Raw genomic sequence first — 14309 nt, 5'->3', positions numbered from 1 at the left:
CCAGTCTGGCCATGGAGCAGAGCAGGGAGAGGGATAAATCACTGATAGCAGAATTTTGGACAGCCTTGTTCCAATCATCATTTTGAAAACTGACCTGTTCTCCAGGTCATCAAGGATGATGAGTTTTTCTGAGGTCCTGCATCAGGTTTGGAAGGGGAATATCAAGCAAAACAACTCTGTTCTCCCATAGCTTGAACACTATCAAAGATTTTGGTTCCAGCTGCTGCCCTGCCAGCCCTCCAAGGGAAAACACCAGTGGTGTGCTAGGAGACAAGCTCTCAATAGACATGGAATGAGGAAATTCTTGGGAAGAACTCTCAGTGGCCACTGCAGGAGAGAATTAGGGCAGGGAACTGGGATGGGAGAAGAAGATCCCTGCAGATTTCCCACAGAGGAGAGCTGTGGGAGCTGTCTCACATGAGGCCAAGGTTCCACTCAGGCTCAGAGGTGAGATGGACACTCAAGAACTTCATAGAAATTGGGCACAAGTGGAAGAAAGAGCCTGGAGTAAGGGTGGCTGCTGGGCTGAAATGCCAAACCTTGGTGGACACAAGGTCCAGCATCCAGAGACAGAAATGGAGATAATCCTGTTTGGAATAACACCTCTGTGATTTTTACAGCAAAGATGTGTTTCCTTGGGCTAGCAGGGAAATCTGAGGCTCAGCCTGTTCTGAATTTATCAGATTTAATATCAGATATTTTCTTCAGGATGTTTTGGTTTAACCCAAGCTGGAAATTCAGCTTCAGGCAGCCCTTGCTCACTTCTGCCCTGGTGGAATGGGGAGAAAATCAGAAGAGTGAAAGTGAAAAATCTTGTGGGTTGAGATAGATTAACAGCTAAAACAACAGCTGTGCAAGTAAAGCAGAACAAGGAGTTTATTCACCACTTCCCATGGGCAGGCAGGTGTCCAGCCATCCCCAGGAGAGCAGGAATCCACCACATGTAACAGTGATTTGGGAAGAAAAACTCCATCACTCCAATTGTCCCTTCCTTCCTTGTTCTTCCTGCAAGTTTTATTGCAGAGCATCACCCACATGGTCTGGAATATTCCTTGGGCTACCTGGGGCCAGCTGTCCTGGTTCTGTCCCCTCCCAACTCCTCAGCCCTCAGCAGAGAATGCCTTGGCTGAGTCCTGCTCAGCCATTACAAAAACATCCCTGGATTATCAGCACTGCTCCCAGCTCAAATCCAAACCACCACTCCAGACTGGGAGGTAAATTAAATCCATCCCAGCCAAAACCAGCACACAGAAGGAGCTCGAGGGATGTAGAACAGATCATCAGTGTCTGGTTAGTAAGCTGGACATGACCAGGTTATGGGCAGTGAGATTTTCTTGCTACAGTGTGCTCTTTATCTTTAAATATTGAATTTTGTGATTGTTGTTGAAAACAGGTCTGATGGTTTAAAACCCAGTGTATACATCACCCAAAATCTTGTCTCTGTAGAGGGATAGTTCAGACCCCATCACTGTGTTAATAAATTAAGGGGGGGTGTGTATGTATGTATTTTTAATGCATTTATATTATATTATATTATATTATATTATATTATATTATATTATATTATATTATATTATATTATATTATATTATATTATATTATATTATATTATATTATATTATATTATATTATATTATATTATATTATATTATATTATATTATATTATATTATATTATATTATATTATAATAATGTATTGTGTAAAATGTATAATGTATAATGTATAATGTATAATGTATAATGTATTATGTATTATGTATTATGTATTATGTATTATGTATTATGTATTATGTATTGTATTATATAAAATTTTTTAATATATATAAAATTTGAAATAGTGCAGTTGTTTATTGGTTACTATATGGTCATACAATTATTCTCTGCCAAGAGTTGCCTGTCCAGTTCTTCCCACTCATCTTTCATTCCTGTCATCCTAAATGCTTTATTGCCATCACCAAAACTGGTTATTCTTTCCCTTTCCCAAATTCCCTTTCCCAAATCCCTTGGGAATATGTGAGACTGCACAGATTCACTTGTTTAAAAAATACTGCATCACTCAGAGCCTTGAGTCCAAAGCAGAGGAAATTCCTGTGAGTAACAACAAAACTCACGGATTATGGTTTAAGAAGACCTTTATTTTCATGTGTGAATAAAATAATAATATATATATTGCTTCACATCCTCCAAGAGCTGCATGAGCCTGAAGTGATTGAACCTCCAAACACCCCTGTGAGGTAGGCTGCAATAGGTGGCCAAGGAGCCAAAGTGGCTTGAGTATTAAAAGCAAAAAGGGAGTGACTTCAGTGAGGAAAAACCCGCATCTCCAGAAGCAGTGTGCTAACAGGACATGCCCTCTGGAAGCTTCTTTTAATGCTCATTTGCAGGAGGCTTTGGATAGAGGAGGAATCCATGAAAAGCAGCTCCTCAAGGCAGTGGAAATGTTGCTGGTAGAAGGGCTCAGATCAAGGAAAGCCTTTTCTTCTTATTCTGCCAAAATCCTGCAAGGATACAAAGGGTCTGGTTATTGTGCTGCAGTGCCACCTCAACTCATTCTCTAAAATTATTCTCTAAAAAACACCTTATAATTACTTTTCAAAATGAACCTGCAGGGTGGGTTCAGCCTGCAGGTTTAAAATCCTACATCTCTGTGTGAGCTGGGTGTCCAGGTCTGCAGATAAGATACAGGTTGGACTCGATGATCTTAGAGATCCCTTCCAACCTCATTATTCTGTGATATAAGTGTATAAGAACTGTGGCCACTGGCAAATGAGTTATATGCCCACATGTAATGACATTTTTATTCAGTTTACACCAAAATAAAGATTGGGGATTTGATGTAATTACTGAACACACAAGCCTAGTGCCACCTGAAGTGGTCTGGGGTATCTGCTTCACCTCCAGACATCTATCTTTTCCAAAAATCAGTGTTTTCTCTTAGATCTAATTCAGCCAGATACATTAATATGATTTAAATTCTCCAAGGCACCTCAATGCCACTAAATATCTCAATGTATCCTTCTGAATCATGTCTAAATTCAAATGTTTGTTTTCAAGCAGCCTGAGATGGAAAAAAAATACTTTTATTGTACTTCAGAATACCCTGTTGGTTTTAACTTCTACTCTTGTACTGGTCAGCTCAGCTGAAAATCAAACAACCAATATAAGAACTTGAATTCTGAACACTAACATCCATCAGTTTCAGGTACATTCTCCCAAGAAAGAGTGTTTCTGCAGGAAAATTACACCTGAAACCAAACCTTTCCCAGGCTCAGTTTTCTTTTGGTCAGGTCTAGCAGATGTTCTGGCAGAAATTCAGTGTTGGAGATGTTCCCTCTGCTCCTACCAGTCCTTTTGCTTTCAGTGGAAATTGCTTCCCAAGGAGGATGAGTGGTCACAGAAACTGAGGGATCACATCACTCCTTTGTAAAATCATCTAATATCAGGTTTCTTCTGTTTCTTTTACTTTCCTGGATTCCTAAATGCATCTTTAGCATTTTATTCTCCTGGCAACAAAATTGTCCTTTTATTGGAATTACTTGAGTTTCCTGAAACCACTGAGGATCCTCATTTGCTGAATAAATGTATAAAAACTTTTTCTAGAACCATCTCATCAGATTTCTTCTGTTTCTGAGAACCTTTAAACCCTGGCAATTCTATAAATAATGGAATTACAGAATAATGAGTTCTGGAAAATTCAGACATCACAGATCTGAGCTCTCCCTCTGTTTTGAGCCAAGGTTTGTCCAGTCAGGGGATCTGCCTGAACATCATGGCTGGGATGAATTATATCATCACACCAGTCCTCCTCATCAAAAGTGCAGGAACCTCTCCTGATCTGGCACTGAATTTGGGGGGTGTGGATGTCACTGAAGCTGGCAGGGATCATCTCGTGGCCATTAATGGAACAAAGTTATTCTAAGAATTAAGTAGCTGGAGAATATGTTTTATTTAGAGCTGAAGAGCATTCCTCAAAAGCATGTTCAAAACCTTAAGGAAAGAAAAAAAAAAATCTGGCTATCAGGGAAACTCCAGACATTACTAGAAAGTGGTTTCCAAGGTCAAAAGTGAAATGAACACTCCACTCACTGACAAATTCTCTCCTCTTCACCTTTCTAAGAACTGTGCAGTGGTGGGAGGAAGGAGAGATGGGCAGAGGTTGAGAAGCAGAGTTCTGTGAACCCTTTTCCCCCTTTAAATGCACATTTTTTAGGTAAATTTTAAAATAAAAACAGGGGGACGATAAAACCTTTCCCCTGATGGGTATAAATACAGTGAAGCATTTTTCCTAACCATTCATTGAAAAAAAAACTTCCTTTCTTTTCCCATAAAAATTCAAAATAAAGCGAAAAAACACTGAATTCTTAGAAACTTTGACCCCTGCAAGCCCCCCCTGCAGTTTTGCTGATTATTCAAAGAAACAGGGGGGTTATCCAATAAAAGAGGGGACCCTCTGAGGTGTTTTGTGACTCACTTGGAGCAGCAGTTCAGCAGCCCCCCGTGGCACGTCCCGGTGGCAGCGAAGGTGGGTGGGCACGCCCCGGCACGGCAGAACTTCCCCTGGGCACGGCACTCCACGGTGTCAGCAAAGAGAGGGTCTGCAGAGCCTGTGGGGAGTGGCAGGAGTGAGAAACATCAGCTTGCTGCCCCAAATGATGAGAGGGAAATGCCCAACAAATCGTGTGTTGCCTTTATAAACGAGTGGAGCATCCTGAGCACTGCTGCTCCCATCCGCTGCATCATCCCCCTGGCATCACATTTTGCCTTTCAGATTTTTTTTGCCTTTCAGCTGATGGTGGCTTTTCCCCCAGCTGTGAACACCCTCCTGCTTACAAACCCTTTTGCTCTGTATAGGATTTTTGCCTCTCACCTGAAGTAGCCTGGAAGAGGAGGAGGAAGACAGCGAAGAGCAGGTAGAGGATCTTCATGGCTGTCAGCTGCTGGTGGGCTGTGAGGTCCTGCAGAGCACCTGGAAGACCAATGGTGCCTAGAACTGGCTTGAGGAAGGGCTGGGACAGCCCTGGTATTTATAGGGCCCGTGGGGTTGTGCAAGTGTGACAAGTCAATGAGTAACTGCCATGAACTCTCAGGAGAGGGACTGGCTCTCCCCCTTATCTCCACAGGTGGCAGTGAACGTGTTGCAATCCCCCAAGGGTGAATTTCCACTCCGTGTGTCAGTTATATAATCTGACCATCAGCCAAGCCTGACTGAGCTGCACCAATTTTCATGGCTTTTGGAAACCTCTTCCCAACACAGGCACCAGGATGGGCTGGGGGGAGTGGGAAGTCAGTGACCATTGGAGTGGGGACCCAGCTTTGACCCTGGATTCGTCAGTTCATGTAACATTTTGTCTCCATCTCCCCATCCTTTGGCCAGGTGGATGATGTCAAAGCAGAGGAAAGCATTGGGAAATTCTTGAGGTGATGCAACTGTCCTTTGTCACTTTTCAAACAGGTCTCAGGACAACCTCACCCACTGCAGGGGGCTGACAAAGCTCTCCCCCTCCTCCAGTCCTCACTTGGATCATGGTTTGGGGTGGAAGGGACCCTAAAGATCATCTCATTCCAAAGGTCCTGCCTTGTGCAGGACACTTCCACTAGAACAGGTTGCTCCAAGCCCCATCCAGCCTGGCATTTTATCCCACATCATTCCCACTGCTTTATCTTCAGCCTTAAGGTGCCAATTCTGACCTCTTTGCATTCAGTTCCAGTTTGTCCATATTAAAAACCTCAGGAGTTAAGAGTTCTAACACTCACTAATACATCTTTTCTTTTAAAGGAAATAAACCACTTCATATACATGCACAAGTTTGTGATGCAATGCCAAATATTTCCCCTCTTATTGCCCTGAAATTTTGGGAAAATGGGCTGATTCCACAAGAATTGTGTCTGACATAATGCCTTGAAGGGCAACATCTTCTGGAGCTCCACTTCAGAGCATGATCACCATGGCTGTAAATTTTCTTAAAAGGAGATCAATGCAGAGAAGGTTCTTCACAAAATCCTGGGCTAATAAACAGGTTAAACACTGTCACAGCCCAGGTCTTCTGCAGTTCCTACCTCTGACATTCTGGTTCAGTGGTTTGCTTCCTTATTACCTCATTTATTATATTTAACTCGGAGTTAATGGCATTTTTGTTCCAAGAATTGTTCGAAGGATGAAAACATTACTGAGGTTTATGTTTAATTTGCACAGTAATGGGCAGCTTGAGCAGCTGAGAGAGAGGCAACAAGGTGAGTTTATGCAGCAAATAACAGCAAAATAAACACTGATTTCCCTCTTCTACTCATAAAATCTAATTAACCAAGGAATGCTAAGTGCTCCTTTTTTGTCCCTCTTTTTTTTTTGTGCCCTTGCCTTTAAAATGATCTTTCCTTTGCCAGCAACTCTCCAGCTTTCCCTATTTCTAATGAAGAAGAAATTTAATTTTTCACCCCTCTCTTTTCTCTTTAGTGGGATACAGAGAGGCAAACCCCTGACCTGCAACACCAGCATGAATAAACCAAAAAATAAAACCCATTTGTTTTTCTCAAGACCCACTGAAATGTGAATTCCTCTCACCTGCCTTTCACACAGACAGCACAGTGTGGGAATGCTGTGCAAGTGGAAGCACTTGTCCATAAGACATCCATGTTAGGGAGGAGGGGTGTTTTTCCCAAATAAATCAAAGTGTGGCCCTGGGGAAGGCTGAGATCACTTTTTGTTATTTGAATAATTTCCATCACTTCCATGGCTTTACTCTTTCTCTCCTCTGGAACAGAGTCAATCTATTATTAGAGTTAAATGACTTAAATTTCATTGACATGGATTGCCATAGCACTCAGATTTTGCTGAACAGCTCTCTTTTCTTGCAGAAGGAGAACAGCCCTCTAGGAAATAGGGAAGAAGATTTTGACAATGAGGGTGGAAAACACTGGCACAGATTGCCCAGAGAAGTGATGGATGCCCCTGGAAATAATCAAGGATGGGGCTTGGAACAATCTGGTCTAGTGGAAGGTGTCCCTGCCCATGGCAGGGGGTTGGAATGAGATGAATTTTAAGGTCCTTTCCAAACCCTTCAAGGATTCCACGATTCTATTAAAGTGACCAAAACTTTGAGCCCTGCTAGCACAGGCAACCCGAAAATGTCATTCAGAGCAAGAGGAAAATTCCATGACTTCGACTTCTAAACAAAAACAAAGACAGGTGCAAACTGGTTGCTTGAAACCAGGGAAAACTTGTATAAAACAGGCAAGGAGCAGAACAATTCATGCAGCACAGCAGTGACCTGGGGCTGGAACATGGAAGTGTGTGCATGGAACTGTATCCCACAGTACCCATGAAGTCCTGGAGATCTCTGTTGAACATTAACTTCCACATATAAACTGGGAATTCAAGGAGCTGCAAGTACCAGAGAAATCCAGCTCTCTAAGCAAAGAGGAGCTGGGGGGACTTTGCAATTCAATTTTCCTGAATTTTGCCCCAGCTTCCCCTTTCTAAAGGTGATGCTGCAAGGAAAATCTGAAATGTTGAGTGAGGAAAACTTTGCAAACAACATTTCAAGCTGATTTCTCAGTCTTCTGCAAGAGAGGGGTTTTTCTTCTCTTGTTCCCACCTGGGTGACAAACTACTCCCATAAAAATTCACAGCAAGCCCCATACATGATTATGTGTAGGAGGGGTTTGCCTCAGTATTTTCTCTCAAGTGTGACATCAGCTAATGAAAAGTCTAAGAACTACTGTGCTTTTGAGAAAGGTTGTTTAAAATAGGGTACATTTGTTGACAAAACTTCATTTTTCCATTGTAACTATAAATATGCCTTTAAAATCTCATAGGCACATGGTTAGCTAAGAAATCATGTGCTTATGTTCCATTAAAACCAAATGCATGCAGAAACAATCCAGTATTCTCCTGGCTTTCCTAATGATGGCACAAATCATTATTATAGAATCAGAGTTATGGACTGATTTGGGTTGGAAGGGATCTTAAAGATCACCCAGTTCCATCTCTGCCATGGGCAGGGACACCTTCCCCTGCCCCAGGTTGCTCCATCTGGAACAGCCTGGTCTAATGGAAGGTGGAACATCCTTGGAACTGTTCAAAACCAGGCTGGATGAGGCTTAGAGGAACCTGGGCTAGTGGGAGGTGTCCCTGCCCATGGCAGGGGGTTGAAACTGGATGGTCTTTAAGTTCCTTTCCAACCCAAACCATTCTGTGATTCCATGTCTTCACCCTTTGGCATCATCCTGCTAAGGGCACAATGAGAATAGGAAAATGAGGGCCAAGGTTGCTTCATCCATGAAAATGTATTAGTGGGCATCCCCTAAAAGATGCACTTGGCTCTTGCACACAATATTCCCACAGGTCACCTGTCTTTAGAGTGGTTTGTGCCATTTCCCATGGGCTAAGTGGGTGCACAGGGCAGGTTTTACCTCTCCTTCTCCACCAATCCTCACTGCACTTGGCAACAGCTACAAAAGCCTCCTGTTAAAGAAATATCATAAAACATTTAGATGAAGAAAAATACATCAGACCAGTTAATGAATCCTGGTGTGTGAGACATTCTCTGGTGTCACTGAAAGGGCACAAAGAGAGGCCCCTGTACATTTAAGGTTCAGGGATGGTGCTGTGCTGAGGTTTGAGAACCTGGTCAATTATTACCTGCCCTTGGCTGCTTTCAGCTCAGCTGCTTGTGCCCTCATGTTGCAACCCAGACACTAAGTCAACATTAAATAGACATTTAAATGACAGCACTGAACACCAGCTGGGAGAATGTACTGTCCTCTGTGCCTCTAAGCCAAAGGGGAATTCCTCTGTGGAGGGGAGGGTGAGAAGGAATAATAATGAGTGTTTGAGAAGAAGGAGGAAGGCAGGATCTTCTGTAGGTTATGGAGAAAAACTGGTACTTCTCTGGTCCTGATGAGGAGTTCCCTGATCTGGCACACAGCCCTAGTGCTGCTGCTTTTCCTGAAAAATACTGAGACCTCTGTGTGGATGGTATCCTACAGAATAACAGAGAAGCCTTAATTTTTAAGAGTTATTGTGCATTTAATGACAAACTAAAACACCAGAAGTGTCTTCATCAGACAGTGAGCAGGGTCAAAATGCTTCTCCTTGTGCATCATTTAAATGTCTACTCCTGTGGATAAGCTGCCTTTGGCACCATCATCATCAAAAACTGAATCATGGAACTACATTGGTTCTTCTTAGGTAGGAAGCTGCTAATGCTTCAGTCACAATACATAGACTCATATATATTTATATCCATATCAGTCAGGTCAGCATGGCATTGACCTCCTTGTTTTCACCTGTAGTAGCCAATCCCTTGTGCCTGCCACATCCAAGATCACAATTTATTGAGCTGCAGTTAATTCAGGTAGCAGAGTGTGAGCAGTGATTCAGGGTGTGACCACTGAAAACTCATCATCCACAATATTCAATTATCAGAACAGCCCTGTCAGTTTTGTCCTCTGCTAGCCCTTTGCCAAAAACTCCTGGGCTGTTTCAATGATTAGTCCTGGCTAGGACAATTCCAGCAGACATCCTGGTGAGGTCACCTTGCACTGGAAGCCAAGAATTGCACAATATGGATATGGTCAAAAGATGCCATCTCAGAACCCAGAGAACAGCACTGCTATGAGTCCAGAAGCTTTCCACACTATATTTGTAACTAATCATATCACAATTATTCATATTTGTCTGGTTTGGCACCAGCTGCAAATAAGCCTTTAATAAGATGCTTCATCAAGTGTCCTTCTCCCCCTCCTCATGGCTCAGTTATCTTGAATTCCTCTGTCCTGCTGCTGGCAAGCTTTCTTCTGCTATAGATGATAACTAATAATTTTTTTTTTTTTTGAGATCTAAGTATTTGTCTTCTACACAAGTCAGTCTCCTGATAGAAGTTAAACAGAGTTTAATTCCTGTCACTGCTTGGGTGCCACTGTCCCCAAGAGAAATCACAGTGATTATGGGTGTCTAAATCCCACTCTGTGAGCCAACCACTGCAGATCTCCACTTGTACAGATGGCACACAGTGAGGGATAACACTAAAAGAAAAGGTATCATTAATCTGATAAAAAAGTGTGTCCATTCAGTAATAAAAGATGGCTTGAAAAATCATATCAAGGGATGGTTTGGGTTGGATGGACCTTAAAGGACAACCCCTGCCATGGGCAGGGACACCTTCCACTATCCCAGGTTGCTCCAAGCCCTGTCCAGCCTGGCCTTGGACATTTCTAAAGAACAGAGAAATCCAGCTACCTGTAGGAGTCACCTGAAATAATTAGATACTTTGATTTACTCAGTTACCTCATTTCTAGCCCTCTGGAAAGCAGCCCACAACTTCAAAGGTCGATATCAGGGACAAAACCCAGTTGTGCAAGCCATGACATCATCGAGCACGTCACCAATTTCCAATGAGCCAGTCAGGGCATTGTGTAATGCAGGGGCAGAGCTGGGGGTGGAATTTGCTTTCTCCCACCCAATGGGCCACATCTGCTGGGGATGACAAGTGGCAGTGCCTGGCTCTTCACTTCAACACCTAATTGTTTACTTCCTAGCTTCTAATTTAAATTTCAATTTTTTTTTTCCTTGAAACACTTTTTCCTGAAATTAGTTTTTTTTACTCTGTGGATTGAAAGCACTTTTGAGATGACTATGTTATTTCTTAGGAGTCATAGAGACAGGACTCTGAGCATTTCTTTGATACCTGATGTCCTTTAAATATCTCTTTGAGATAAGCATGAGGGTGGGGAGACCCTGGCACAGGGTGCCCAGAGAAGCTGTGGCTGCCCCATCCCTGGAAATATCCAAGGCCAGGCTGGATGGGGCTTGGAGCAACCTGGGATAGTGGAAGGTGTCCCTGGGCATGGCACAGGATGGAATTGGATCATCTTTAAGGTCCCATCCAACCCAAAACATTCTATTCTGTGATCTATTAGATGAACCTCTGGGAGCACCACATAAATATTCTTTCTCCTTTCATTTCATCTCTTTCATTTCCTCTGTCCATTCACAGATATTTTTTCCCCACCATGCTGGTCTCCATGCTGGGGGATGAGGTTTGCTCCAGCCTCAGCTGGGACCAGGGCTGACATTGCAGCAGCTGCACAGTTCAGAATGGAAGAATCTCTCAAGAAAACAGGGAAGCCACAGAATTGCTAATTTTTGATTGTCCTTCCTCACAGACATTGACATGACATAAACCATCCTGACTCTCATTTGCTGAAGTTTACAGAATGTTCAGGATGCTTTTCAGTGACCAAAAGCCCCCTCTGCACTGAGCCACATGGGGCCAAAGCTCCTGCTCCCCTGTGCATGACTTTCCTGGGAAATCACATCTTGAGCAGCAGCACCTCACCCCTCCTTCAAGGATGGGATTCCTCCTGGGTAATGAGCCACACACTTCTAGGAAACCAACCTTTGGAAAGGCCAGGCCTTCCCAGCAGCGTCAAGGGCTGCATTTCTCAAGAGTCATCTGTACATGTTCACTCCCACACCTTTGCTGGGGGATAAAACAGAGTTTAACTCACCTCTTACCCCCATCTCCAGCCCTCCAGAAGGGCAGTGAGGTTGGGTTTGTGGGTGTGGGTGCAAAGGTCCTTTCCAGCCCAAACCATTCTGTCATTCTGAGGCAACAAGGATGGCTTTACATCCCTGTTGTTAAATTCCTTCACCTTCAGGAACAGGTGGCTGGATTAAAACTATCCAAAGGTGTTGGAACCCTGGAAACTGAGAATTTTAGACTTTCTGTGCTGACAGGCACTGACCCCCAAGAAAACACTGCTTTTAGTCTGAGGCCTTGGAGAAGGCTCCTAGGATTGAATGATAAAACTAGGATCACTGGTGTGCAGTTTGAATAGAAGTGTGTAATATCACATGGTAAAAATGTAGACTTTAAGGTTTTAAAATATAGCAAAGTATAGAACAAGATGGAGGTTTTAGGGTGGAGGTTTCTTTCTTCTTCACCTTCTTCTTCATAGGTCTAGGTGGAATCTTGTGTAATTGAATAGAAAAATCTGCATTGCAAGTCATTGGGTTGAAAATAAAAATAATTTAGGTGTCAGTTTTTAATAGGAAGGAAGGAAGGAAGGAAGGAAGGAAGGAAGGAAGGAAGGAAGGAAGGAAGGAAGGAAGGAAGGCTGTTGGATCAAAGGATCAAATCCCATTTGCAGACAGTTCCCGTTCTTAAATAAGGGACAAAATCTCAGGGAAAAATCCAGGCAAAGGAAGCAAATTTGGTTGATTTTCCATGCTTAAAAGTCTAAGAGCTGTATTATTTCTCTATCAACTTTGGGAGATGAGGAATGGCAAGGCCATTTTCTTTCTTGGGAAAAATTCCCATCATGGTTTTTTCACTGCAAATATAAAGCATAAAAAGTGTCTAACACACAGCAGGATGGGTACCTACAAACTGATGAGCTCTGGCTTGCATTCATTTAGACATTTATTCATTTTAAAAATCTACTCTTGATTACATCTCCCTGCCAGCATTGGTGTCTGCTCACAAGGGTGGTCCCTGTGCTTTGTGCAGGTTTTCTTGGAATTTGTTCTGATATTCACCCAGTTCCTAAGACAGCAACCTGAAAATCACTCATGAGTTCATCCTGGGTTTACACCTGGCAAAACAGCTGAAAAATAGAAAAAAAAAATAGTTTACAAGAAATTAATTATGAGTTAAGGTTCAGAATCTGATGACAAAGAAGTTTGACGATTTTTAGGCTCGAGGATTGCAACAGAGATAGAGATAAGAAATTGCTTTGAGCCTTTTTTATTGTTATTTTCCCCTGAAAAAAAATCCCAGGAAATATTTCTCTCATGAAGATTATTAGCTGATAATCCATCCCATACTGTTTTATGGGCTGATTTTAAAGATATCATTGTGCAAGCTGAAAGCCCTTCTGCCTCGTGATTGCAGAGGAAGATAAATATCAACCACATGCTGTCAACAAAATGTACATTGGGAAAAAAATTAGCCAGTGTCACAACCTGGGTTATTTCCCCCCAAATCCATTACCCCCACTCACTACTGTTATATATTATATTATGTTATATATACTGTTACATATTTCCCACTTGCTCCATTTTCTGAAGCTCCCTGCTGCCAGTGTGGCATTTAAATACCTGAAATAAAATTGGCAAAACCTCACTCTTTGGGTTTTTTTCCATACCATTGCTGAAGATGTTTATAAAAATTCATCCCCACGTGGAAAACTGGGGCACCCCATGGGGAATCACAGCCCTGGCACCCCCATCCTGCTCCACACTAGGGCAGGACTGAGATGTAGGTGTAAACAGGGAAGGGATGAGAGCACCAGGGACAGGCTTGGCCAGAGAAAATGAGAGACAAAGTCTGCTAGAATCACAGAATCACTGAATTATTGAGGTGAGTAAAGAGCTCCCAGACCACTGAGTCCAGCCTGTGACCAATCCCCACCTTGTCACCAGCCCAGAGCTCTGAGTGCCACATCCAGTAATTCCATGGGCACTTCCAGGGATGGAAACTCCACCACCTCCTTGGGCAGCCCCTTCCAACTCCTGATCATCCTTTCCATGAATTCTTCCTGGTATCTAAATGTTAATATATTCCTCCATCACTTCTCCAGCAGCCACTTCATTGATTGCTTCAACTACTGAGGGAATAAAGAGGCTAAAGATCTTTTTTTGGCAAAACAGGACCTACAAGTTGCCCAGAGAGGGTGTGGAATCTCCCTCACTGGAGATACTCCAGAACTGTCTGGACACAATCCTGTGCAGTATCTTCTAGGAAGAGTGTGCTTGAGCAGGGAGGTTGGGCCAAATGACCTCCAGTGGTGCCTTCCATCCTTACCCATTCTGTTTTTCTGTGATCTTTATCCTTAGGAAAATCCAGCACATAAAAACAACTATTTCTTGGTCACTCACAGGAGATGTATTCTCAACTTGGACACTAAGACTTGAGCCAAATAGGTGGAGAGACATGAAAACAAAATTTCAGCTTCCAAAACAGTCATGGGAATATTCTAGAAGAAAGCCTGGTGACACAGGAGTGACACTTATACAGACAGAAAATAAAACCAAACCAACAAAATATAGTTCGAGTTTCTACAGAAAAACATTTCCACCAGACACAAAAAGTCCAGAGTTTAACCCAAACTGTCACTGTGTGAAGGTGTCCCAGCTCCAGGTTTCACATCCTCCTCTGGTCAAGCTACTTCTATGTCAATATTCAGAGTAAACCACTTTGTGTAACAGGCCTCAATAGGGTTGATCACAATTCCCTGAGAACTGGATTTTCACTGAAAAATGAAGTTATATAGAAAAGACTATTTGTTACAGGAATTTACAGCAATAT

The 14309-nt window shown here is 42.7% G+C and overlaps 2 long non-coding RNA genes across 2 annotated transcripts in view; both read right to left on the bottom strand.

The window, feature by feature from the left end:
• Nucleotides 1-14309, bottom strand: part of LOC130250801 (uncharacterized) — a 74912-nt gene that overhangs the window by 6915 nt on the left and 53688 nt on the right. The gene's annotated exons all lie outside the window — the stretch shown is intronic.
• Nucleotides 2115-4607, bottom strand: LOC130250798 (uncharacterized). Its single transcript, XR_008840049.1, has 2 exons — nt 4472-4607; nt 2115-2498 (listed from the first exon to the last, which is right to left on the bottom strand). It is a non-coding gene; the product is annotated as an uncharacterized LOC130250798 (long non-coding RNA).

Source organism: Oenanthe melanoleuca, chromosome 3 (genome assembly GCF_029582105.1).
Source record: "Oenanthe melanoleuca isolate GR-GAL-2019-014 chromosome 3, OMel1.0, whole genome shotgun sequence".
Classification (NCBI taxonomy): Eukaryota; Metazoa; Chordata; class Aves; order Passeriformes; family Muscicapidae; genus Oenanthe; species Oenanthe melanoleuca.
The sequence above is the reverse complement of the archived record's forward strand: the minus strand, read 5'-3'. Positions and strand labels throughout refer to the sequence as shown.